The 26,697-nt window shown below is 39.4% G+C and overlaps 1 pseudogene; it reads left to right on the top strand.

Moving 5' to 3' along the window:
• The first annotated feature begins 742 nt into the window (after nucleotides 1-742).
• LOC108317608 overlaps nucleotides 743-26,697 on the top strand; it is a 38,549-nt pseudogene continuing 12,594 nt past the window's right edge.

Raw genomic sequence — 26,697 nt, 5'->3', positions numbered from 1 at the left:
TATCAATAACTTATTTTTGTAATAAAAAATCTAGCTGATTTTCTCCAATTAACAGACATTTCATTTATGCATAACTCATCTTTTCCTACACATATGAAATGTCATCATGATCAGTTTCTAAAATCTTACATATAATTCAGTGTTCGTACATTTTTTTATTCCATTCCACAAATTTATCTGTCTTCTCCTCTTTTAGTAAATGGAACTTAATATCACACTTTGATATACAGAAGGGCAAGTTTTAGTCCATTACAAAAATTTTCTTAATGTCATCGTAACAGTAAAAGGTAGCTGTGTAACCCCAAAATCTTAAAACCTTGATGTTTTTACTTTTATCTAAAATGGATAAACATAGAGTTCACATCTCAAGGAAAAACAGTCTTCCTACTCAAGAACAGGGAACCATCCTCTCACTTCACAGGATCCTTTTAAGGTTAGCCATGAAATAACTTATATACATAGATGTATGCAGATATAAAAGGGATATGAGATTTTATCCAAAGAATTTTTAGCCCAGAAGTTGATATAAAAATTATTTTTCTCATGATGCTTGTTTCCATAATATTTATAGCATTGTTTAAAATGTGTACAATAAAAATAAAAAGCTAGGTATAGTTTTTTTTTATTTTTTAGTTACAGCACTAAAACTTTCAGTAAAGTAAGGGGAATTATGAGATGATCCGACCAGCTAAAGTTTTGCTTTTATTGTGCTGCTCATCATGATGACCTTGGCACTCCTGCCATGCTGCCACACTGGGTGCTGCGGGCTGCAGAGGGAACAAAGCCCAGCGCCCTCGGGGACAGGGGTGGGCCTGGAGCAGGAAAGGGGGTCCCTCCCCCACCCGCCCACCTCCCTCCCCCACCCGGCTCCAGTTCCTATTACCGTTTCTTCTTGTCTCTGCCGACCACGCCACGCTTCCGCAAAGAAAGGCTCTGCGGCGCCGGGGGCGTCCGGTCGCAGCAGTCAGCTGCCTGGGGCCTGCCGGTGGTCGTGCGCGGGTCGCGGCGCCGGGACTCGGAGGAGGCGCTGTGCTCACTCTCACTCCCGGCGCCCGCGCCCACCCCCATGAGGCTGCCGACCAAGCCCCAGGGCAGCCCGCCCTTCCCCCACCTAAAGCCGGAGGTCTTCTTCATAGCTCCGTCTGCCGGCTTCGGAGACACCCCAGCCCCGCTGGGCTTTTCGCCGCCTCCGGAACCCTATATGAGTAAGCAAATCACGCCCACCACAGCCGCCAGCCAAGACACCCGGCGACGCTCAGCCTCTCGGAAGAGAAGCAGACGCGCCGGAGCAAAGCCGTTAGGCAGACTCCCCGCGCCCGCGCGCGCGCATCCCCCGCGCCCGCGCGCGCGCATCCCCCGGCGCCGCTGCGCATGACGCGCGTAGGCAGCGCCACGTGCCTGAGTGCCTGGAGCCGCAGATGCCAACGACAGCTTGTCACTAGGCCTGCCGTGCCGTCCAAGGGTTGCAGTCAGCGGAGCTCAGGACACTGACGACGGGAGAGGCGGACCTAAGAGAAAGCTGTCCCCTCACAGCCTAGGGCCAGAGGAGCAGGTGCCCGGGCCAGACGGAGGAAGACCGAGGGAAGCTGGATGTGCAGGGAAGGGTCCAGTCCCACCTGCTGGTGCAGGGAGCAGCCTGTGGAGACGGGGGAACCCAGGGCCACGTGGAAAGAGTCAAGGAGCTTGGGTGGAGGGCCCTGCAGCAAGAGAGGGGAAGGCTAAGCATTGAAGGGGTCCCCAAGTCAGCCAAGGCAGAGTTCCCAGGTTCGAATTTGGAGCCCGAAGGTGCTGGGCAGGGAAGTAGCCCCCACCTTCCTGAAGCCCCTTCCTCACCTCTGGGAGCATGAGGCTGGGGATGCCTGGGCAGGGCTGAGGATGAGCCCGGGGTGTGGCGTAGCTCCACCCTGCAAATGCTTAGAGATCCCACACCTCCATCCTCCCTGTGAATTCAGGGTTCTCAGCCCTGAGGCTGCCCAGTGGAGCCTGGTTGGGGCGAGGTGGGCCAGACATGGATTTGGGTGAGCCTCGCCACAGAGGGGTGCCACGGAGCAGCCAGACTTCCCAAGGAGTGGACACTGTCCCAGAAATCCCTGGGATCCACCACCCCCAAGCACACTGGTAGGCAGCATCTTGCAGAATTCGCTCCTGGGCCGGCGCCACCACCCCTATGTTCCCAGACACCAATGAGAGCGTCTCGGTCGCCAGGGCCTTGTCCTTCACCAAGGTCCAGCCAGCTCAGCCTCAGAGCTGCAGGAGACGGTGCCTGTCTGCATGAGTGGGTGTCTGTGAGTCTGTGGGTGTCACAGAGAGGAGATCGGGGGCCACCTGCTCACAGGCACTTTGGGACCCTGAAAGAAAGGGCTGTGCAGAGGGAGTTCTTCCAATCAGGAGGTTTGGGAATCGGGAAGAAGGGAGTGCCAGGTGTTGATCCCTGGAATTCGACCTCAGAACTTGAGTCTCCCAGGTGGGCAAAGGTGGCTACTTGAACACACCCAAGAGCCAAGCAGATGCATCCACCCTGCCCTGCCTGGCCCAGGCGTGAGCTGATGGGCAGAGGTGTGGCCCTGGGTCCAGCTGAGAAGGCTTCCTGGATTGATAGGGTTTGGGGTTGGGGAATTCTGCCTTCCTGTGTGGTCCAGTGCTGGGAGGGGCAAGGGGCAGGGGCAAAGGTCCTATCACTGTTACCTGACTCCTCAGGGCACCCAGACCTTTCCCACCTGGGCACTCAGCGGTCAGGTGTTCTTAGAGGGAACTAAGCTGGGCAGGGTCACCATCCCATTCTGCAGAGGAGGATGCTGAGGTCCTTAAGGTAAACAGTGGGCTAAGAGTGAGCCTGGTAGACCCCAACCCCAGCCCATGGAGACCACCTATTGAGGGAGCACCACAAATGTCCCTTAACGGCTGGATCTCCCAGTTTTCATGCAGTGAGGTCTACACTGACCCTGGGGTCTCAGTAGGAGAAAGAAGGAGGTAGCTTAAGGCTGGGCATGAATGGCCATGGGGTGTGGACTGGCCGACCCCTGTGCACTGACTGCATTCTCTGTCCCCCAGGTGCCATGAAGACTGGACATGGGCCTCCTGGGGCCACAGGCATAATGTCAGCGAAGAAACTCATGGCCTGCCTCTGCCAAGAGACGGACCAGCACCATCCTGAGCATTCCTGGCCTCCCATCACCTTCAACCTGGCTGCATTCAGTTGCCACACCCCTACCTCATCCTGCAGTCAGCACCCTCCAGAACTTCATCTCAGAGCACCCAAAGGCCGAGGACATTGCTGGCCAGCAGGAAATTCATGGTGCATCCAGGAAGACTTCCAGGAAGTGGTGGAGCAGGGGGTGCCATACCCAAGTGGCTACTGTGTGGTTGTGCAGCTGCAGGCTGCTACAGGTGCTGGCTGGTAGTGTGTTCTGGGCATGCTAGACTGTGTCACAATCTGTGTGCCTGGAAACCAGTGGGGGCTGCTGCAGGAGGAGGGCTGCAGGATGCTGCAGCTCAGACCGGAATCAGGGTTTTAGAAGGTGCAGGGCATAAGGCTGTGGAGATAGACAACCCCACTGTGCAGGAAGAGCATAAGCCAGCCAGAGCACATGCATTGGAGAGCTGCTGTTTCACTGTGGTCTTCTTTGAGGTAGGGAAGGATGTGTTTCTATTTTTTGGATGAGCAAACTGAGGCAGAGTGCTGGAGTGATTTTCCCTAACCATCATTGACAGATTTAGCTCCGGGGCTTAGATGTTAGGATACTCCATCTCAAATGCCATGATGTATCATGGGCTTCCTCACCAAAGAAAATTGGAAACTCAAAAATGGAAAGGAAACAATGAAATGTACCCATTCTCCCACTGCTCACATTTCCTTCTGGTCTTTTTGTGGGTGCATATAAAATCTACCCCAGAAAATTGAGTTTGTGCTGTGGATGCCGTTTATGTCCTACGTTTTATACTCAATAGATCATGAAAATCCCCTTTCTTGATTATAAATCATTCTACTATAAGGACACGTGCACACGAATGTTCATTGCAGCACTGTTTACAATAGCAAAGACCTGGAACCAACTCAAATGCCCATCGATGATAGACTGAACAGGGAAAATGTGGCACATATACACCATGGAATATTATGCAGACATAAAAAACAATGAGTTTGTGTCCTTTGTAGGGACATGGATGAACCTGGAAACCATCGTTCTCAGCAAACTGACATAAGAGCAGAAGATCAAACACTGCATGTTCTCACTCATAGGTGGGTGTTGAACAGTGAGAACACATGGACACAGGGAGGGGAGCACTACACACTGGGATCAGTTGGGGGGAAATAGGGGAGGGACGGAGTGGGTGGGGAGTTGGGGAGAGATAGCAAGGGGAGAGATGCCAGATGTAGGTGATGGGGAGGAAGGCAGCAAATCACACTGCCATGTGTGTACCTATGCAACAATCTTGCATGTTCTTCACATGTACCCCAAAACCTAAAATGCAATAAAATAAATGGAAACAAAAAAAAAAAAGAAAATCCCCTTTCTTGCTGATTATATTTCCTGGCAGCCCCATGGTCCATCCTATGCATGTGCTATTTTTCATTCCATTGGAGAGTCCTGGATTTTTGCTCTCAGTTGTAACACCTCATGAGTGACATCCTGTCTCCACGAAGTTTTCTCCTTAAGATGGAGACAGATAGGGAGCTCCTGGATCAAGGAGCACTGTCACCTGTAGGATTCTTGACTTCAGGAGCTGTCCCCGTAACCATCTGGTCACCTGTACTCCACCCAGCCCTGATGCTCACTTTGCAAATTCCTTGCCAACCTAATGGGTGAACCCTCAGCTATTTTGATGAGTACTCCTCTGACTGCTGGGAGGTCACAGGAAGGAGTTTTAACAACTTTAAAACCACTGAGACTGGGGATGTCTTGGGGGCATCATTGATGTCAGCCTCCACCTCACCAAACACACACACACACACACACACACACACACACACACACAAACACACACAAACACACACACACATACTTCTTCTGCCTCCCAGTTGCTTAATTTGTGTGGCTTTTGTTTGCTGGTGAGGAAGAACTTTCTTCTTTATGTGATTTGAAGCTATTATATTAGTATCTGGAAATTGTCAAAATTGAGGCTTTGACCCCTTTTCCCAGTGAGAATTTGTGAACATTCCCAACATTCCCACATGGACACAGAAACTTGTCACATGTAGCCCCTATGTTACCTTGCTCTGCCTGCCATCACACCCATGGGTCCAGAGCCCAGCAAGGCCATATTGCTAATCCAAATTTTTGCAGAAAAGAAAGTTTCCTGTCATCTGTAAAGTGCCTTCTCCACAGAGCAATGGAGATATTGAGGGGAAGGTAAGGCTGATGGCTGCACACTGCAAACAGCAGCTGTGGGTTCTGGGGATGGTATGGTGTGGGGGTCCATGAAAAGGGACACAGGTCTCTACAGTCCTGTGGAAAAGAAGCTACCCAGGCCAGGTGCATAGGTACAGGATTTACCTATGGCCCAATCAGCTGGATAGGCAAGAAGGTGTGGGGAAGGGGCCAGCCCACCCTGAGCCACTCTCCCCACAGGGAAGTCCCACGGTATGCACCAGCTAGCCACACTGCCAATGAGCTGGATGTGGAGGACATCTCACACCTTCTGGTGACCAACACCCTGGTGGCCACCTGGATGAGTCCCACAAGCCCCTGCTGGTAGCCCTCTCCTGAGGACTCAGATGGCCTCTGTGCTGGCACCACTGGGCTTGCTGCAGCTGGGGAGAGGCTGCTTCTATGATGCCAACCCAAGTAGGCTGCAGAGGGCAGGTGGGAGCAGGACACTTCTCTGAGGAGGGCACAGGCCTTCTGTGGCCCTTGCTCTGCACCCCACAGCTTGGGCTTTAGAGAAGGCAAACCTTGTTCAGCCCTAGTTCTGCCACCTGCCACAAGCCCTCACCTCTTTGGCCTTCAGTCTTCTTATCTGTCCTAGTCGGTCAGGTTTTCATGGAAATTAGCTGGAGCAGGTACCACAGGGCCCAGCAGGATTCTTGCATACAGCAGGTGCTTTGTATTTGTTTTTGCTGTAGTTCCAATTATATCAATGAAGGGTTTTGTTTGTGTGTTTTGGTCCCTTCCATACTATACTGCTTTTCAGGTGAAAAGAGGTCATGTATTTTACATGTTGTACGTTACAAGAAAACTCAGAAGCATTCTTTTTACAAAAGGCACAATTCAATTATATGAAAAGAATCTAACACTCTCTCAGTAATTGTTTGAGCAAAAAGGCATTTTTTAAAAAAGATCAACATAGATATATAAAATATAAGTAGCAAAAAATAAAAACTTGATGCACTTTTAGTTTATGTAATATTTCAACCTTCCTTTCTTAGAGTCTAATATTTTATGTATGTCCACTAGACCGTGCATTAAATCTAGAATAAGTGATGAAATTCTAAGCTGCATGTGTCACAGGATTATCATCAAACAGACCACATTATTTAATCTAAATCTATTTGTAAGAAAAATAGCCTTCATTTGGACATAATATCACACAGAAAAAAATGAACTTCTAAAAACCTATGATGAAAGAAGACATTATAATGGATATTCTAAAATATTTAAAGGCAATAATTGGTAAAACTATAAATTTGTGCATGCAGCAAATGCAGTGAATTAGTTTTCTGTTGGTGCTGTAATAAAGGACTATAGCCAGTGGCTTAAACAACACAAATACAGTATCTTAGAATTTTGGAGATCAGAATTCTGAAATTGGCTTTAATAAAATAAAATCAAGGTATCTACATAATTGTATTCTTTTTTATGTTACGTGTATCTATTTTTTATCTTTTATTATTATACTTTAAATTCTGGGATACATCCGCAGATCGTGCAGGATTGTTCCATAGGTATACACATGCCATGGTTGTTTGTGGCATCCATTCATCCGTTACCTACATTGGGTATTTCTCCTAATGCTATCTCTCCCCAAACCCCCAAACCCCTGCTATCCCTCCCATAGAACCCCACCCCAAAACAGACCCCAGTGTGTGATATTCCCCTCCCTGCGTCCATGTGTTCTCATTGTTCGACACCCACTTATGAGTGAGAACATGTGGTGTTTGGTTTTCTGTTCTTGTGTCAGTTTGCTGAGAATAATGGTTTCCATTTTCATCCACGTCCCTACAAAGGACATGAACTTATCCTTTTTATGGATGCATAGTATTTCATGGTGTATATGTGCCACATTTTCTTATCCAGTCTATCATTGATGGGCATTTGGGTTGGTTCCAAGTCTTTGCCATTGTAAACAGTGCTACAGTGAACACACATGTCCTTGTGTCTTTATAATAGAATGATGTATAATCGTTTGGGTATATACCCAGTAATGGGATTGCTGGGTCAAATGGTATTTCATATAAATTCCTGGACACTTACACCCTCCCAAGACTAAACCAAGAAGAAGTTGAAACCCTGAGTAGACCAATAAAAAGGGCTGAAGTTGAGGCAGCAATTAATAGCCTACCAACCAAAAAACATCCAGGTCCAGATGGGTTTACACCTAAATTCCACCAGATGTACAAAGAGGAGCTAGTACCATTCCTTCTGAAACTATTCTAAGCAATACAAAAAGAGGGAATCCTCCCCAATTCATTTTATGAGACCAACATCATCCTGATACCAAAACTGGGCAGAGACTCAACTGAAAAAGAAAACTTCAGGCCAATATCTATGATGAACATAGATGCAAAAATCTTCAATAAAATACTGGCAAGCTGACTGCAACAGTGAACCAAAAAGCTTATTCATCACGATCAAGTAGGCTTCATCCCAGGGATGCAAGGCTGGTTCAACATATGCAAGTCTATAAGTGTAATCCAACACATAAACAGACCAAACACAAAAATCACATGATTATCTCAATAGATGCAGAGAAGGCCTTCAACAAAACTCAACAGCCCTTTATGCTAAAAACCCTCAATAAACTAGGTATTGATGTAATATATCTCAAAATAATAAAAGCTATTTATGGCAAACCAACAGCCAGTATCATACTGAATGGGCACAAACTGGAAGCATTCCCTTTGAAATCTGGCACTAGACAAGGATGCCCTCTCTCACCACTCCTATTCAATATAGTATTGGAAGTTCTAGCCAGAGCAATCAGGCAAGAAAAAGAAATAAAGTGTATTCAGTTAGGAAAAGAGGAAGTCAAATTGTCTCTTTGCAGATGACATGATTTTACATTTAGAATACCCCATTGTCTCAGCCCAAAATCTCCTGTAACTGATAAGCAACTTCAGCAAACTCTCAGGATACAAAATAAATGTGCAGAAATCACAAGCATTCGTATACGCCAATAAGAGATAAACAGAGAGCCAAATCAAAAGTGAACTCCCATTCACAATTGCTACAAAGTGAATAAAATACCTAGGAATACACCTAACAAAGGATGTAAAGGACCTCTTCAACGAGAACAACAAACCACTGCTCAAGGAAATAAGAGAGGACACAAACACATGGAAAAACATTTCATGCTCATGGTTAGGAAGAATCAACAACATGAAAATGGCCATACTGCCCAAAGTAATTTATAGATCAATGCTATCCCCATCAAGCTATCATTGACCTTCTTCACAGAACTGGAAAAAACCACTTCAAACTTCATATGGAACCAAAAGAGAGCCCCGCATAGCCAAAACAATCCTAAGCAAAAAGAACAAAGCTGGAGGCATTACACTGCCTGACTTCAAACTATACTGCAAGGCCATAGTAATCAAAACAGCATGGTACTGGTATCAAAACAGAGACATGGACCAATGGAACAGAACTGAGGCCTCAGAAGCAACACTACACATCTACAATCATCTGATCTTTGACAAACTGGACAAAAACAAGCAATGGGGAAACGATTCCCTGTTTAATAAATGGTGTTGAGAAAACTGGCTAGCAATGTGCAGAAAGCAGAAACTGGACCCCTTCCTGACACCTTACACTAAAATTAACTCCAGATGGATTAAAAATCTAAACATAAGTCCTAACACCATAAAAACCCTAGAAGAAAACCTAGGCAAAACCATTCAGGACATAGGCATAGGCAAGAACTTCATGGCTAAAACACCAAAAGCAATGGCAACAAAAGCCAAAATAGACAAATGGGATCTAATTAAACTCCAGAGCTTCTGTACAGCAAAAGAAACAATCATTAGAGCAAACCGGCAACCAACAGAATGGGGAAAAAATTTTGCAATCTACCCATCTGAAAAGGGACTAATACCTAGAATCTACAAAGAATTAAAACAGATTTACAAGAAAACAAACAAACAAACCCATTCAAAAGTGGGCAAAGGATATGAACAGTTTTCAAAAGAACACATATACGAGGCCAACAAACATACGAAAAAATGCGATCATTAAGGCCAAGACGGGTGGATCACGAGGTCAAGAGATCGAGACCATCCTGGTCAACATGGTGAAACCCCGTCTCTACTAAAAATACAAAATTTAGCTGGGCATGGTGGTGCATGCCTGTAGTCCGAGCTACTTGGGAGGCTGAGGCAGGAGAATTGCTTGAACCCAGGAGACAGAGGTTGCAGTGAGCCGAGATCACGCCATTGCACTCCAGCCCGGGTAACAAGAGCAAAACTCCGTCTCAAAAAAAAAAAAAAATCAGGAGACAACAGATGCTGGAGAGGATGTGGAGAAATAGGAACACTTTTACACTGTTAGTGGGAGTGTAAATTAGTTTAGCCATTGTGGGAGACAGTGTTCATCCATGTCCCTACAAAGGACACAAACTCATCATTTTTGATGGCTGCATAATATTCCATGGTGTATATGTGCCACATTTTCCCTGTCCAGTCTATCATCGATGGGTATTTGGGTTGGTTCCAGGTCTTTGCTATTGTAAACAGTGCTGCAGTGAACATTCGTGTGCATGTATCCTTATAGTAGAACGATTTATAATCCTTTGGATATATACCCAGTAGTGGGATTGCTGGGTCAAATGGAATTTCTATTTCTAGGTCCTTGAGGAATTGCCACACTGTCTTCCACAATGGTTGAACTAATTTACACTCCCACCAACAGTGTAAGAGTGTTCCTATTTCTCCACATCCTCTCCAGCATCTGTTGTCTCCAGATTTTTTAATGATCGCCATTCTAACTGGTGTGAGATGGTATCTCAATGTAGTTTTGATTTGCATTTCTCTGATGACCAGTGATGATGAGCATTTTTTCATATGTTTGTTGGCCTCATATCTGTCTAAAATACAATAAAAAATTAATTAACTAAATAAATGTGAGCCTGCATCTAAGTAAAAAAAAAAGTTAAAAATCTTCTGCACAGCAAAGGAAACAATCAACAAAAAACAACCCACAGAATAGGAAATATAAAAGATTATATAAGGAAATATATAAGATTATATAAGGAACACAAACAGTTTTATAGAAAACAGCTTAAAAATTTGATTTTAAAATGGGTAAAAGATTTGAATAGACATTTCCCAAAAGAAAAGATATACAACTGGAAAAAAGACATATTAAAAGGTGTTCAATATCATTGATCATCAGAGAAATGCAAATCAAAACTACAATGAGATGTCATCTTCCTCCAGTTAAAATGGCTTATATTCAAAAGACGGGGAATATCAAAGGGTGACAAGTTTGGAGAAAAGGGAACTCTCATACACTCTTGGTGGGAAAGCAAATTTGTACAACCACTATAGAGAATAGTTTGGAGGTTACTAACAAAACTAAAAATAGAGCCTACCATATGATCCAGCAATCCCACTTCTGAGCACAAATCCGAAAGAAAGGAAAGAAATACATCAAAGAGATATCTGCACTTCCACGTTTGTTGTAATGGTATTCACAATATCCAAGAATTGTAAGTAATCTAAGTTTTCATCAGCAGATAATTGGATAAAGAAAATATGGTACTTATGCACAATGGAGTGTTAGCCATAAAAAAAACAAGAGTCATTTGCAACAGCATGAATGGAACTGGGGCATCACACACTGGGGTCTGTTTGGGGGAGCAAGGGAGGTACAGTGGGGGTAGGGTGGAGAGGTCAGGGAGGGATAACATGGGGAGAAATGCCAGATGTAGGTGACGGGGGATGGAGGCCGCAAACCACGTTGCCATGTGTGTACCTATGCTACAATCCTGCATGATCTGCACATGTACCCCCGAAGCTAAAGTACAACAAAATAAATAAATAAATAAATAAGTGAAATAAGCCAGGCAAAAAAAAAGAAGCCTTTTGGTGAAGTCTTTAGAGTTTGGGGTATAGAATTATATCATCAATGAAGAGAAATGGTTTGACTTCTCCTTCTTCTATTTGGATGCCTTATATTTCTTCCTCTTGCCTGATTGCCCTGGCTAGGACTTTCAGTACAACACTGAATAGGAATGGTGAGAATGGGAATTCTATTTTGTTACAGTTCTCAAGGGAACTGCTTCCAGCTTTTGCCCATTCCATATAATGTTGGCTGTTGGTTTATCATAGCCCTTAATATTGTGAGATATGTTTCTTTGATGCCTACTTTGTTGAGGGTTTTTAACATGAAGGGATGTTGAATTTTATCAAAAGCTTTTTCTGCATCCTTTGAGATGATGCTGTGGGTTTTGCTTTTAATTATGTTTATGTGGTAAATTGCATTTATTGATTTGCATATGTTGAAACACCCTTGATTGCAGAAATCAAACCTACTTTTTTATGGTGAATTAACTTTTGGATGTGCTGCTAGATTAAGTTCACTAGTGTTAATATTTTGTTGAGAATTTTTGTTTATAAGTTCATCAGGGATATTGGCCTGTAGTTTTCATTTTTGGTTTTGTCTCTGCTAGGTTTTGATAACAGGGTGATGCTGGCTTCACAGATGAGTTAAGGAGGAGTCCCTTCTCTATTTTTTGGAATCATATCAATAGAAGTGGTACCAGCTCTTCTTTGTACATCTGGTAGAATTCAGCTGTAAATCCATCTAATCCTGGACTTTTTTTGCTTAGCGGGTTTTTATTTCTGCTTCAATTTTGCAACTCAAGATTGGAAAGTTCAGGATTTCAAGTTCTTCCTGATTCATTCTTGGGAGGTTGTGTTTTTCCAGATATTCATCAGGTTCCTCTAGAATTCCTAGTTTGTGTGCATAATAGTCTCTGAAGATCTTTGGATTTCTGTGGAATCAGTAGTAGTGTCATCTTTGTCATTTCTGATTGTGCCTCTTTTGGAATTCCCTTTTGTTACTTTGTTAATATAGCTAGCAGTCTATCAATTGTGTTTATATTTTCTGTGAACAAACTTTGGGTTTTGTTGATCTTTTGTACAATCTTTTGCATCTCAATTTCATTCAGTTGTGCTCTGATTTTATTTCTTTAATTCTGCTAGATTTGGGATTAATTTGTTCTTGTCTACGTAGTTCCTTTGATACAATGTTAAACAATTTGTGATTTTACTATCCTCTTGGTATATGCATTTAGTGCTCTAAACTTTCCTCTTGATACTGCTTTTGCTGTATCCCAGAGATTTTGGCATGTTCTGTCTCTCTTTTCATTAATTTGAAAGAATCTTTTATTTCTGCCTTAATTTTATTGTTTACCAAAAAGTCATTCAAGAGCAGGTGGTTTAATTTCCATATAATTGTGTGGTTTTGAGAGTTATTCTTGGTGGTAAGTTCTATTTTTATTGCACTGTGGTCTGAGAGTACAATTTTTATTTTTTTAATTATGCAAAAGTTGCCTTATGGCCCAGCATGTGGTCAGTCTTATAGTATGTTCTATACGCAGATGAGAAGAATATATATTTTGTGTTTGTTGGGTAGAGTACTACTAACATAAAACACACTTAAGTACATCATCCAATGACCCTATAAAGCAACTACATAATTGAGTCTACAAAACAATGACAAGATAAACATCTCACATACCAATATTAACCTTCAATGTAAATGGTCTAAGCACCCCACTTATAAGGGACACAGTGGTAAGTTGGACAAAATAATAAGACTATTAAGTCAAATTGGTCTTGTCAAATTTAAGTCCAGAATTTCTTTGTTAGTTTTCACCACAATGCTCCATCTAAAGCTGTCAGTAAGATGTTGGAGTTCCCCACGATTAGTGTGTGGCTGTCTAAGTCTTTTTGCAGGCTTTAAAGTATTTGTTTTATGAATCAGAGTGCCCCAATGTTTGTCTCCATGTTGTCAGAACTAAGGAATGTCCCAGCATACTAGAAATGCTAAATATATGTCGAAAAACTGAATACACAAAGGAATGAATGTGCAAGAATGCCCTGGAGGCTAGCTTATAAGGATTAGACTCCTGCTTCTCTTGTTGAGGCAGATGCCCTTCCTTTTTGTAATGTGTGTGGCTGACCTGTTCACCCAGTGAGGTTCATCTTCTGGGGGTTATCAACATCACCAGTGGCAGACCCCTTTTTTCCCTGCTTCTGGGTAGCAACTTTAGAGGAATAGGCAGGGGCTGAACCCAGGGTAGCTGTATCCAAACCAACAGGAGGGCGGCTGGGGAGGAGCAAGGAAAGTGAATATGGGGGGTGTCCTTCCTCTCCCTGAGGGACTGGGCCTGAGTCCCGACATGCCAGGACTGTGAACAGAGCACATTAATCCCTGGTGGCTGTTTTGAGACCTTGGGGATTAATTTCCATGAATGGTTAAGATCCAACAGGAGGAAAAAGTCAACAGCTAATCTACTAAGCTCCTGGGGTAACATACTTCACATGCTTTTAATGATTACTTCCTACCTCGGCATTCTAGAAACTAAGTGGATCTGAATCACAGTGAGCATTCCCAGTTGGCTCATATAAGTGAGGACCAAGTTGTGAGGATGGACACAGCAGCCTCCTATTCTGCAGGCAAATAACATGAATGAAGTCCCCAAGGCCTGAGCTTGTGCTTCTCAAGGTTTATCTTGACATTAATCTGCACACTTCAGTCTGCAGAGGACAGAGATTCTCCAATCCATCCTTTCCAGAGCCGAAATCCCCTACAAAATTCCTCCAGTAATGGCTGGATTAATATGGACATGTGTAGTCATCCAGTGTCCAGATACATTCTGCCCAGTGTCCAGATACAGCTGATTTGTTAAGACAGGAATGCAATAGAGAAAGTTTAATTCATGCAGAGCTGGCTGAATGGGAGCCAGTTTTATTATTAGTCAAACTCACAGACTAGGGTTTTTAAAGGATAGTTTGGTCAGTAGGGGGCCAGGAAGAGAAAAGTGCTGATTGATTGGGTCAAACATGAAGTCTTAGGGAGCTGAAGCTGTCCTCCTCCACTGAGTGGGTTCCTGGGTGGGGGGGCCACAGGACCGATTGGTGGATCTGGGTGAAGTCATCTGTCTTCAGCAATGCAAAAAACCTGAAAAGATATATTAAAAGGCCAGCCTTAGGTTCTACAATATTGATGTTATCTGCAGGAGTAATTAGGAGTTGCAAACCCTGTGGCCTTTGGAATAACAGCTGGTAATTGTTTCTGTCTACATCTTAGCAGAATTCAGACTCCTCTCATGGTCACAACCTGACAGCTTCTCATGAGATTTACAAAGGCAGTTCATTTGGGGGGAAAGTTTAGTTTATTTAAACTATAAACTAAACGTCTCCCAAAGTTAGCTCAACACAAGCCCAGGATTGAGTAAAGGCAGTTGGAGGTTAAAGGCAACATGGGAATTGGTTAGATTAAATCTCATTAACAGTCAAAATTTTCTGTTAAAATTTTTGCAATAGCCATTTCACCTACTTCTCCAACTGAAAAAACGTTTTGTACAAGCTCAGAAAAAAACTCTTCAGAGCCAAGTTAACACTTCAGGAAAACATACATATATAGCCCTAAATGCTAAAAGCAATATATGGCACACAAATAATATATGATGTACTGTTTTCTTTCATTGAATTCAACATGTATTAACCAAGAGAAGTTTCCAAAGACACATCTTGTCAAATGTCAGAAAACACAATTCTAAGCATAGTAGGCCCACATAGAAAATGCAAGTATCTAAGCCCTGAAAGTTAAACACAAGTTTTCTACCAAAAACCTACATGATATGCTGTTTCTTTTTAATGAAGTAAACATGTTTTGACATTGATTACTTTTCAGACATACATTTTGTAAAAGCTCAGGCAAAAATATTTTAAAGCCCAGTTACTACTTTCAGAAATATATACATATATAGCCCTAATGCTAAAAGCAAGACATGGCACACAAATAATATATGATGTGCTGTTTACTTTACTGAATTCAACATACATTGACTAACAGCAATTTTCAAAGATACATCTTGTCAAATCTCAAGAAACACAATCCCAAGCAAAGGAGGATGGCACAGAAAATGGGAATATCTAGTCCTAAAATGTAAATGCAAACTTCATGCCAAAAGTTTAGATGATATGCTGTTTTCTTTCACTGAATTCAATGTATTTGGACATTGTACACATTTGTACAAGCTCAGAAAGAAACATCGTGGGGCCCAGTTTGCTGTTCTAGGAAGATAGGCATATACAGCCCTAAATGCTGAAAGTAAGTTATGGCATAAAAACAGTGTATGATGTGCTGTTGTTTTTTCACTGAATTCATTATGTATTAATTAATAGCGGTTTTTAAAGATACATGTTGTCAAAACTCAAAAACACAATTCTGAATATAATAGCCTCACACAGAAAATGTGCATATCCAGCCCTAAAATGTAAATCCAAACTTTGTTCCAAAAACTTAGATGATTTGCTGTCCTCTTTTATTGAATTCAACATGTGTTGACATTGATCACTTTTCAGAAATCCATTCATATTCATACAAGCTCAGAGAAAAGGATTTCGGAGCCTAGTTAGCACTTTCAGGAAGATACACATAAACAGCTCTAAATGCTAAACGCAAGACATGGTACTGAAATAATGTATGATGTGCTGTTTCCTTTACTGGATTGAACATGTATTAAGAGCATTTTTTAAAGACACATCTTGTCAAATCTCTTAAAACACAATTTTGAACTAAGTAGGCCCACAGAATTTTTGAACTTAGTAGGCCTACAGAAAAAAATGTGAATATCTAGCTCTAAAAGGTAAACACAAGCTTTGTTTCAAAAACCTAGGTGATGTGCTTTTTTGTTCCTTTAATTCGACATGTTTTGACATTGATCACTTTTCAAAAACACATTTTGTACAAGCTCAGAAAAAAAATATTTCTGTGCCAAATTAGCCCTTTCTGGAAGATATGCATAAAAACCCTAAATGCTGAAAGAAAGATACGGCACACAAATAATGTAGATACAATTACACAGAAAATGTGAATATCTAGCTCTCAAAGTAAACACAAGCTTTGTGCCATAAACCTAAATTATGTGCTGTGTTCTTTAACTGAATTCAGTATGTTTTGACATTGATCATTTTTTAAACACACGTTTTGTACAAGCTCAGAAAAATATATATTTTGTAGCCTAATTAGCATTTCTGGGAAATATGCATATACAGCCCTAAATGCTAAGGGCAAAATATGACATGCAAATGATATATGATGTGCTGTTTGTTTCATTTCACTGAATTCAACATGTGTTAACTAACAGCAGTTTTTAAAGACACATCTTGTCAAATTTCAGAAAACACAATTCTGAGCATAGTAAGCCCACACAGAAAATCTGAATATCTATCCCTAAACAGTAAATGCTAGCTTTGTGCCAGTATCCTAGATGATGTGCTGTTTTCTGTAACTGAATTCAACACATTTCAACATTGATCACTTTTGAAAAACACGTTTTGTACGAGCTCAGAAAATAACTCCTCAAAGCCAAGTTTCAGAGAGATATGCATATACAGCCCTAAATACTAAAAGCAAGATATGGCATACAAATTTTGTATCATGTGCTGTTTTATGTAACCAAATTCAACATGTATTAACTAAAACCAGTTTTCAAAGACACATTTTGTCAAATCTCAGAAAACACAATTCTTAGCAAAGTAGACTTAAACACAGAAAATGCGAATATCTATCCTGAACGTTAAACACAAACTTTGGGCCAAAAACCTAGATAATGTGCTGTTTTCTTTTACTGAAGTAAACGTGTTTTGATATTGATCACTTTTCAGAAACACGTTTTATACAAGGTGAGAAAAAAACATTTTATAGCCCCATTGGAGCTTTTGGGAACCAATATGTGACACAAAAATAATGTATGATGTGCATGCTGAATTCTTTCACTGAATTCAACACGTATAAACAGAGAAGTTTTCAAAGACACATCTAGTCAAGTCTCAGACAACACAATTCTAAACGTAGTAGAACATCACAAAAAATGCAAATATTTTGCCCTAAATTCTAAAAGCAAGCTATGTTTTGAAAACCTATATGATTTGCCTTTCTTTTCACTCAATTCTACCTTGGCTAGATATAGAGAAGTTTTCAAAGACATATCTTGTCAAATTTCAATATATATATACACATATATATATATTCTAAGCATATATATACATATATATATTCTGAGCATATATATACACATATATATATTCTGAGCATAGTAGGCCTTCACAGAAAATGGCTATATCAGATCTAAAAGCTAATAACAAGGTTTGCGCCAAAAATTTGATGATGGGCTCTATTCTTTGACTAAATTAACCATATTTTAACTTAGAACAGTTTTCAAACATAGGTTTTGTTCATACTCCGAAGTCACATTTTAAGAACAGCAGAAAAACAGTTGTAAAGCCCATGTTTTCTAGAAGATATAGGTGATGGAAAGGAAGACAGCAAATCACACTGTCATATGTGTACCTATGCAACAATCTTGGATGCCCTTCACATGTACCCCAAAACCTAAAATGCAATAAAAAATAAAAATAAATAAATATGAGCCCAGTGAGCTCTTATACAAAGATACAAATATCCAGTCCTGGTAGCTAAATGAAAGTTTTGTGACAAAATTGTCTATAATAAGCAGATTTCTTTCACTGAATTCAGGATGTTTGGTTATTGATCACTTTTAAACATACACTTTTTACTAGCTCAGAAAAAAATTATTTCAAAGCCATTTAGCACTTTCAGGAGGATATGCATACACAGTCCTAAATGCTAGAAGCAAGATACAGCACACAAATAATGGTTGATGTGCTGTATTCTTTCACTTACTTTAACATGCATAAGAGCAGTTTTCAAAGACGCAGCATGTCAGATCTCAGGAAACACATTTCTGAGCATAGTAAAGCCACACAGAACATGTGATTCTCTAGCCTTAAGAAGTAAATGTAAGATTTATGCCAAAAATCTAAATAAAGGGCTGTTCTCTTTCACTGAATTCAACATGTTTGACATTGATCACTTCCATAAACACATTATGTACAAGCTTAGAAAGAAAACATTTGGGCCCCAGTTAATGATTCCAGGAAAATATGCATGTACAGTCCTAAATGCTAAAAGCAAGATATGGCACACAAATAATGTACAATATGCTGTTCACTACATGTTCTATACAAGCTCAGAAAAGAAATTGTTGCAGCCAAGTTACTTCTTCCTGGAAGATATACATACATAGCTCTAAATGCTGAAAGCAAGGTATGGCATACAAACAATCTATGATGTTCTGCTTTGTCTCACTGAATTCAAAATGTATTAACAGAGAGCAGTTTTCAAAAAATTATATTGTCCAGTCTCAGATAACAAAATTCTGAGCACAGAAGACCCAAACAGAAAATATGAATATCTAGCCCTAGATTGAAAACACAAGCTTTATGCAAAATAAATAAATAAATAAATAAATAAGATGTGCTGGGTTTTTTTTTCACTGAATTCAACATGTTTTGACATTGTTTACTTTTTTAAATCATATTTTGTACAATGTCAGCAAAAAACTTGTCGAAGCCCATCTAGCACTTCCTGGATAATATGTATATACATACATATACCTAAATCCTAAAAGCAAGATACAGGACATAAATTATGTATAATGTGCTGTTTTCTTACACTGAATTTAACAGGTATTAACTAAGAGCAGTTTTCAAAGAGACATCTTGTCAAATATCAGAAAAAATGAACTCTTAGCGTAACAGCTTTACACAGAAAATGCAAAGCCTGTCCTGAAAGTTAAATGCAAGCTGTATGTGATAACCTGTGTGATATTCTGTTTTCTTTCACAGAATTCAGCACGTATTGACATTGATTCTTTTCAAAAACACGTTTTGTTCAGCCTTACAAAACATCATTTTAGAGTCCAGTTAGTGCTTTCAGGAAGATATGCATACACAGTTCTAAATGATAATAGCAAAACATGGCACACAAATAATATAAGATGTGCTGGTTTCTTTCACTGAATTCAACATATATTACCTAAAAGCATTTCTCAATGACACATTTTGTCAAATAGCAGAAGAAGCAATTCTGAGAATAGTAGGCCAACACAAAAGAAAGGTGAATATCTAGCCCTGAAAGGCAAAACAAGCTTTGTGCCAAAAACCTAGATGATGTGCTGTTTTCTTTCACTGAACTAAACATACTTTGACATTGATCACTTTTCAAAAGCACATTTTGTACAAGCTTCAGAAACAGCATTTTGGATCACAGTTAGTACTTCCAGGATGATATACATATACAGCCCTAAATGGGTCAAGCAAAGTGTGACACATAAATAATGTATGATGGGTTGTTTTCTTTCATTGAATTTAACATGTATTAGTGAAGAACAGTTTGCAAACAGACATCCTGTCAAATCTCAGAAAAAAACAACTCTTAGCATAGTGGGCCCACATGGAAAATGTAAATATCTATACCTAAAAGAAAAATGCAAAAACAAAGATGAGGTCCTGTTTTCTTTCAGTGAATTCAACATATTTTGACCTTGATCACTTTTCAAAAACACGTTTTGTAGAAATCCAGAAAAAAAAATTCAGAGCCCAGTTTGTGCTTCCAGCAAGATATGTATATCCAGCCCTAAATGCTAAAAGCATGATATGGTACACACATAATATATGATGTGCTGTTTTCTTTCACTGAATTTATAATGTATTAAATAAAAGCAGTTTTCAAAGACACATCTTTTCAAATCTTGAAAAACTCAATTCTGAGCATACTAGACCCACACAAAAAATACAAATATCTAGTCCAAAACGTAAATATTAGCTTTGTACCCCAAACTTGGATGATGTGCTGTTTCATTTCACTGAACGTAACATTCTCAGCCACTGATTACTTTTCAAAAGCATGTTTTGTACAATCTCAAAAAGAAATATTTCAATGCCAAATTACTGCTTTCATGAAGTTATGCACATACCACCTAAATGCAAATATGTAGCCCTAAATGCAAATATGTAGCCCTAAATGATAAAAACGAGCTTTGTGCTAAAAGCCTAGATATTGTGCTGGGGTTTTTCACTGATTTAAACATGTTTTAAAATTTGATCACGTTTCGAAAACACGTTTTGTATACAAGCCCAGAAAAAAAAATTTCAAAGCCAAGTTAGCCCTTCCAGAATGATATGCATATACAGCCCAATCTGCTAAAATCAAGATATGACACACAAAATATGTATAATATACTATTTTGTTTTACTGATTTCAACATGTATTAACTAAGAACAATGTTAGAAATAAAACACATCTTGTCAAATGTCAGAAAACATAATTCTGAGCATAGTAGGCCCACAAAGAAAATGAAAATACCTAGCTTGTAAAGTTAAATACAAGCTTTCTGCTAAAAGCCTAGACGTTGTGCTGGTTTCTTTCAATGAATTCAACATGTTTTGACATCAATCACTTTTTAAACACATCTTATTAAAGACACAACTTGTCAAATTTCAAAACACACAATTCTGATAGTAGACCAACACAGAAAATGTGATTATCTAGCTTGGAAAGGTAATCACTTGCTTTGTGCCAAAAAGCTACATGTTGTGCTGGGTTTTTTCACTGAATTAAACATATTTTGCAATTAGCCACTATTTTTTCAGTCAAAATATCACTGTGTTGCCTAGGTTGGAGTGCAGTGGCATGATCTTAGCTCACTGCAACCTCCACCTGCTGGGTTGAAGTGATTCTCTTGCCTCAGCCTTCTGAGCAGCTGGGACTACAGGCATGTGCCACCACACTAATTTTGTGTGTGTGTGTGTATTTTTAGTAGAGACAGGGTTTCTCCATGTTGATCAGGCTGGTCTTAAACTCCTGACCTTGTGACCACCCACCTTGGCCTCAAAAATAATAAGATTACAGGTGTGAGCCACGATGCCTGGCCTGAAATTAGTCACTTTTAAGAAATACATTTAGAACAAGCTTGCAGAAAATCTTTTCAAATCCAAGTTAGCACTTTCAGGGAGATATGCATAAACAATCATAAATGTTAAAAAGCATGATATGACACACAAATAATGGTGTAAAGTAGTTTTCAAACACACGCCTTGTCAAATCTTAGGAAAAAAAACAATTCTAAACATAGTAGGCTCACACAGAAAACATGAATATGTAACGCTTAACAATGAATGCAAGGTATATCTCAAAAATTTACATGATGTGCTGTTTTCTTACACTGATTTCAATATGCTTTGACATTGATCAGTTGTCAAAAACACATTTTGTACATGTTCAAAAAAATGTCAAATCACAGAACTTTCAGAAAGATATCCTCATACAGCCCTAAATACTGAAAGCAAGATATGGCACACAAATAATATATGAAGTGCTGCTTTCATTCATTAAATTCAACATGTTTTAACTAAGAGCTGTTTTCAAAGACACATCTTGTCAATCAAAGAAACACAATTATGAGCATAGCAGGTGCACACAGAAAATGCAAATATCTAGCTGTGAACAGAGAATGCAAGCTTTATTCCAATAACCTAGATGATGTGCTATTTTCTTTCACTAAACTCAACATGTTTAGACACTGATCCTCTTTTCAAGTAGTGTTTCAGACAAACTCTGAAAAAAAAACAATTTGGAGCCCACTTAGTACATCCAATAAGAAATGCACATACAGCCCTAAATGCTCAAAGTAAAATATGGCACAGAAATTATGTATGATGTGTTGATTCCTTTTACTGATTTCAACATGTATGAGCAGTTTTCCAAGACACATCTAGTCAAATTTCAAAAAACTAATTCTGAGCGTAGTAGAACCTCACAGGAAATGCAAATATTTAGTTCTAAAAGGTAATGGAAATCTCCATGCTAAAAACATAGATAATGTGCTTTCTACAACTGAATATGACATGTTTTGACATTGATTGCTTTTGTAAAGCAAGTTTTGTACAAGTTAAGAAGAAAACTCTTCGGAGCCAAGTTGTCACTTCTAGGAAGATATGCATATACAACCCTAAATGCTAAAAGTAAGATATAGCACACAAATAATATTTGGTATGCTGTCTTTTTTTTTTAACAAATTCAACATATGTTAACTAAGGGCTCTTTTCAAAGACATATCAGTCAAATATTTTTAAAAACACAATTTGAAACACAAGAGGCCCAAAGAGAAGATGAGAATATTTATCCCTGAAAGGTAAATGCAAGTTTTTTGCCAAAAACCTTAATGTTGTGTTGTTTTCTTTCAATGAATTTATCATGTTTTGACATTGATTGCTTTTCAAAACTTGTTTGTACAAACTCAAAAAAAATTGTGAGGCCAAGTAGTCCTTCTAGAAAGATATACATATAAAGCACGAAATGCTAAAAGCAAGATATGGCAAATAAATATTGTATGATGTGCTGTTTTCTTTTGCTAAATTTAACATGTATTAACTAAGAGCAGTATTCAAAGACACATCTTGTCAACTGTCAGAAAACACAATTTTTAGATTAATAGTCACAAACAGAAAATGTAAACATCTAGCACAGGGTACAGGCTCATAAAAAACTTTTAAAAGCCTAGTTAGCACTTCCAGGATGATACGCATATACAATCCTATGTGCTAAAAGCAAGACATGGCACACAAGTAATGTATGATGTGCTGTTTTGTTTCAGCGATTTCAACATGTATTAACTAAGAGCACTTTTCAAAGACACATCTTGTAAAATCTCAAAAAGCACAATTCTGAACATAGTAAACCCACAAAGAGAATGCAAATATCTAGCCCTGAAAGTGATCACAAATTTATGCCAAAAACATACATTATGTGCTGTTTTCTTTCACTAAATTCAACATGTTTTGAAATTAATCACATTTTGAAGACACCTTTTGTATAAGCTTAGAAGAAATTATTTCAAAGCTCAGCCCTTCCTGGAAGAAAAGCATATATAGCACTAAGTGCTAAAAGCAAGATATGGCACATAAATAACGTATGATGTGCTGTTTTGTTTCACTGAATTCAACATTTATTAACTAAGAGCAGTTATCAAAAACACATTTTCAAATCAAAACAATTCTGAGCACAGTAGCCTTACACAGGAAATGAGAATATATAGCCACCAAAGGTAACCACAAGTTTTGTGCCAAAAACCTAGATTAGGTGCTTTTTTTATTCACAGAGTTCAACATGTCTTTACAGTGATCCAGTTTTAAACATACATTTTGTACAAGCTCAGAAAAAAACATTTCCGAGCATAGTCAGTGATTCCAGGAATACATGTATATATAGCCCTAAGTGCTAAAAGCAAGATATAGCATACAAAATGTTTGATATGCTCTTTTGTTCACTGAATTCAATATGTATTAACTAAGAGCACTTTTCAAAGAAACGTCTTGTCAAATCTCAGAAAACATAACTCTGAGCATACTAGGCCCACCATAAAAATGAGTATATCTAGCTCTAAAAGGTAAACACTGGCTTTGTGCCATAAACCTAGAGGATGTGCTGTTTTCTATCACTGAAATTAAAATGATTCTACATTCATCACTTTCCAAAAACTATTTCAGGGCCCAGTTAGTGCTTCCAGGAAAATATGTGTTTACAGCTATAAATGCTAAAAGCCAGAAATGACACACCAAACATAAGTAATGTACAGTTTTCTTTCACTGAATTCAATGTGTATTAACTAAGAGCAGTTTTCAGTAACATCTTGTCAGATAACAGACAACAAAATTTCAAGCTTAGTATGCCAACAGAGAATGTAAATATCTAGCCATAAAGGATAAACACAAGCTGTGTACCAAAAACCTAGATGATGTTCTTGTTTCCTTCACTTACTTCTACATAGTAGAGCAGATCTCAAAGACACATCTTGTCAAATCTCAGGAAAAATATTCTGAATATAGTAGGTCTTAAAAGGCAAATGCAAGGTATATACCAAAAACCTACATGATGTACTGTTTTCTGTCACCGAATTCAACATGTTTTTACGTTGACTCATTTTTAAAACATGTTTGTACACACTTAGGAAAAAAAAATGTAAAAGCCCAGTTAGAATTTTCAGGAAAATATAAAAATGCAGCCCTTAATGCTGAAAGCAAGATACAGTACACAAATAATGTATGATGTGATTTTTTTTTCACTAAATTCAATATGTATTAACTAATAACAGTTTTGAAATATGCAGCTTGTGAAATCTCAAAAAAGACAATTCTGAGACTAGTAGGCCCACACAGAAAATGCAAATATCCAGCTCTGAAAAATAATGGAAAACTTTGTGCCAAAAATCTAGATGATGTGCTGTTTTTTTCTTCGCTGAACACAACATGTTTAGACATTGTCCTTTCTTTAAAAAATGTTTTATATGAGCTTTAAAAAAAAAAAATTCTGAACCCAGTTTATACTTTCAGGAAGAAATACACAGACAGCCATAAATGTTAAAAGCAAGATATAGTACACAAATACTGTATGATGTGCTGTTTTCTTTCACTGAATTTAACGTGTATCAACTAGAGCAGTTTTCAAAGTTGTCAAATATCAAAAAGTCGATTTTGAGCATGTTAGGCCCACATAGAAAATGCAAATATCTAGCCCTATAACATAAGTGATAGCTTTTTGCCTAAAACATAGATGATATGCTAACTTCTGTAGCTGAACTCAACATGTTTTTTCATTGATTACTTGTCAAAAACACATTTTCTACTAGCTCAGAAATGAATATTTCAAAGCCCACAAGGATATGCAAGTACAGCTTTCAATGCTAAAAGCAAGATATGACACACAGATAATGGATGATATGCTATATTACTTAACTGAATTTAATATGTATTAACTAAGAGCAGCTTTTAAAGACACATCTTCTCAACTGTGAGAAAAAGCAATTATGGCCTGGTGCAGTGGGCTATACCTGTAATCCCAGCACTTTGGGAGGCCAAGGTGGGTGGATCACTTGAGGTCAGGAGTATGACACCAGCCTGGCCAACATGGTCAAACCTCATCTCTACTAAAAATACAAAAATTAGCCAGGCATGTGGCACAGGACTGCAGTCTCAGCTACTGGGGAGGTGGGGGCAGGAGAATCACTTGAACACAGGAGGTGGAGGTTGCAGTGAGCTGAGATCACGCCACTGCACTCCAGCCGGGGCAACAGAGCAAGATTCCAAAAACCTAGATAATATGCTATTTTATTTCAGCAAAATTAACCTGTTTTGACATTGATCATCCTTCAAGTACACATTTTATACAAGATGTCAGAGCTCTGTTAGTGCTTCCAGGAGAATATGGACATACAGTCCTAAATACTAAAAGCAAGTACGGCAAGCAAATAATGTATGATGTATTGCTTTCTTTCACTGAATTCAATGTGTATTAACTAAGAGCACTTTTCAAAAAGACATCTTCTCAAATCCCAGAAAAATTAATTCTGATCATAGTAGGCCCACAGAGAAAATGTGAATGTGTAGCCCTATAAATGGTACACACTGCTGTGTGCCAAAAATCTAGATAACATGCTGTTTTCCTTCATTTAACATGTTTTGACATAGATAGTTCTTTAAAACATATTTTGCACAAGCTAAGAAAAAAGGTTTTTTTCTTGTTTTTATTGCCTTTTAGGTTTTAGGGTACATGTGAAGAATATGCAAGATTGTTGCATAGGTACACACACGGCAGTGTGATTTGCAGCCTTCCTCCCCATCACCTATATCTGGCATTTCTCCCCATGCTGTCTTTCCCCAACTCCCCACCCCCTACTCTCCCTCACCTATTTCACCCCAACAGACCCCAGTGTGTGATGCTCCCCAACCTGTGTCCATGTGTTCTCATTGTTCAACACCCACCTATGAGCGAGAACATGCAGTGTTTGATTTTCTGTTCTTGTGTCAGTTTGCTGAGAATGATGGTTTCCAGGTTCATCCATGTCCCTACAAAGGACAAAAACTCATCGCTTTTGATGGCTGCATAATATTCCACGGCATATATGTGCCACAGTTTCCCTGTCCAGTCTATCATTGATTGGCATTGGTTTGGTTCCAGGTTTTTGCTATCGTAAACAGTGCTGCAATGAACATTCGTGTGCATGTGTCCTTATAGTAGAACGATTTATAATCCTTTGGATATATACCCAATAATGGGATTGCTGGGTCAAATGGAATTTCTATTTCTATCTCCTTGAGGTATCGTCACACTGTCTTCAACAATGGTTGAATTAATTTACACTCCCACCAACAGTGTAAAAGTGTTCCTATTTCCCCACATCCTCTCCAGCATGTGTCTTATAGTAGAATGCTTTATAATCCTTTGGATATATAACCAGTAATGGGATTGCTGGGTCAAATGGAATTTCTATTTCCAAGTGCTTGAGGAATCACCATGCTGTCTTCCGCAATGGTTGAACTAATTTACACTCCCACCAACAGTGTAAAAGTGTTCCTATTTCTCATCCTCTCCAGCAGCTGTTGTC

This window comes from Cebus imitator, unplaced genomic scaffold (assembly GCF_001604975.1).
Source record: "Cebus imitator isolate Cc_AM_T3 unplaced genomic scaffold, Cebus_imitator-1.0 Scaffold204, whole genome shotgun sequence".
NCBI classification, from domain to species: Eukaryota; Metazoa; Chordata; class Mammalia; order Primates; family Cebidae; genus Cebus; species Cebus imitator.
Note: the sequence above shows the minus strand (reverse complement) of the source record. Positions and strands in the feature narration are given on the sequence as shown.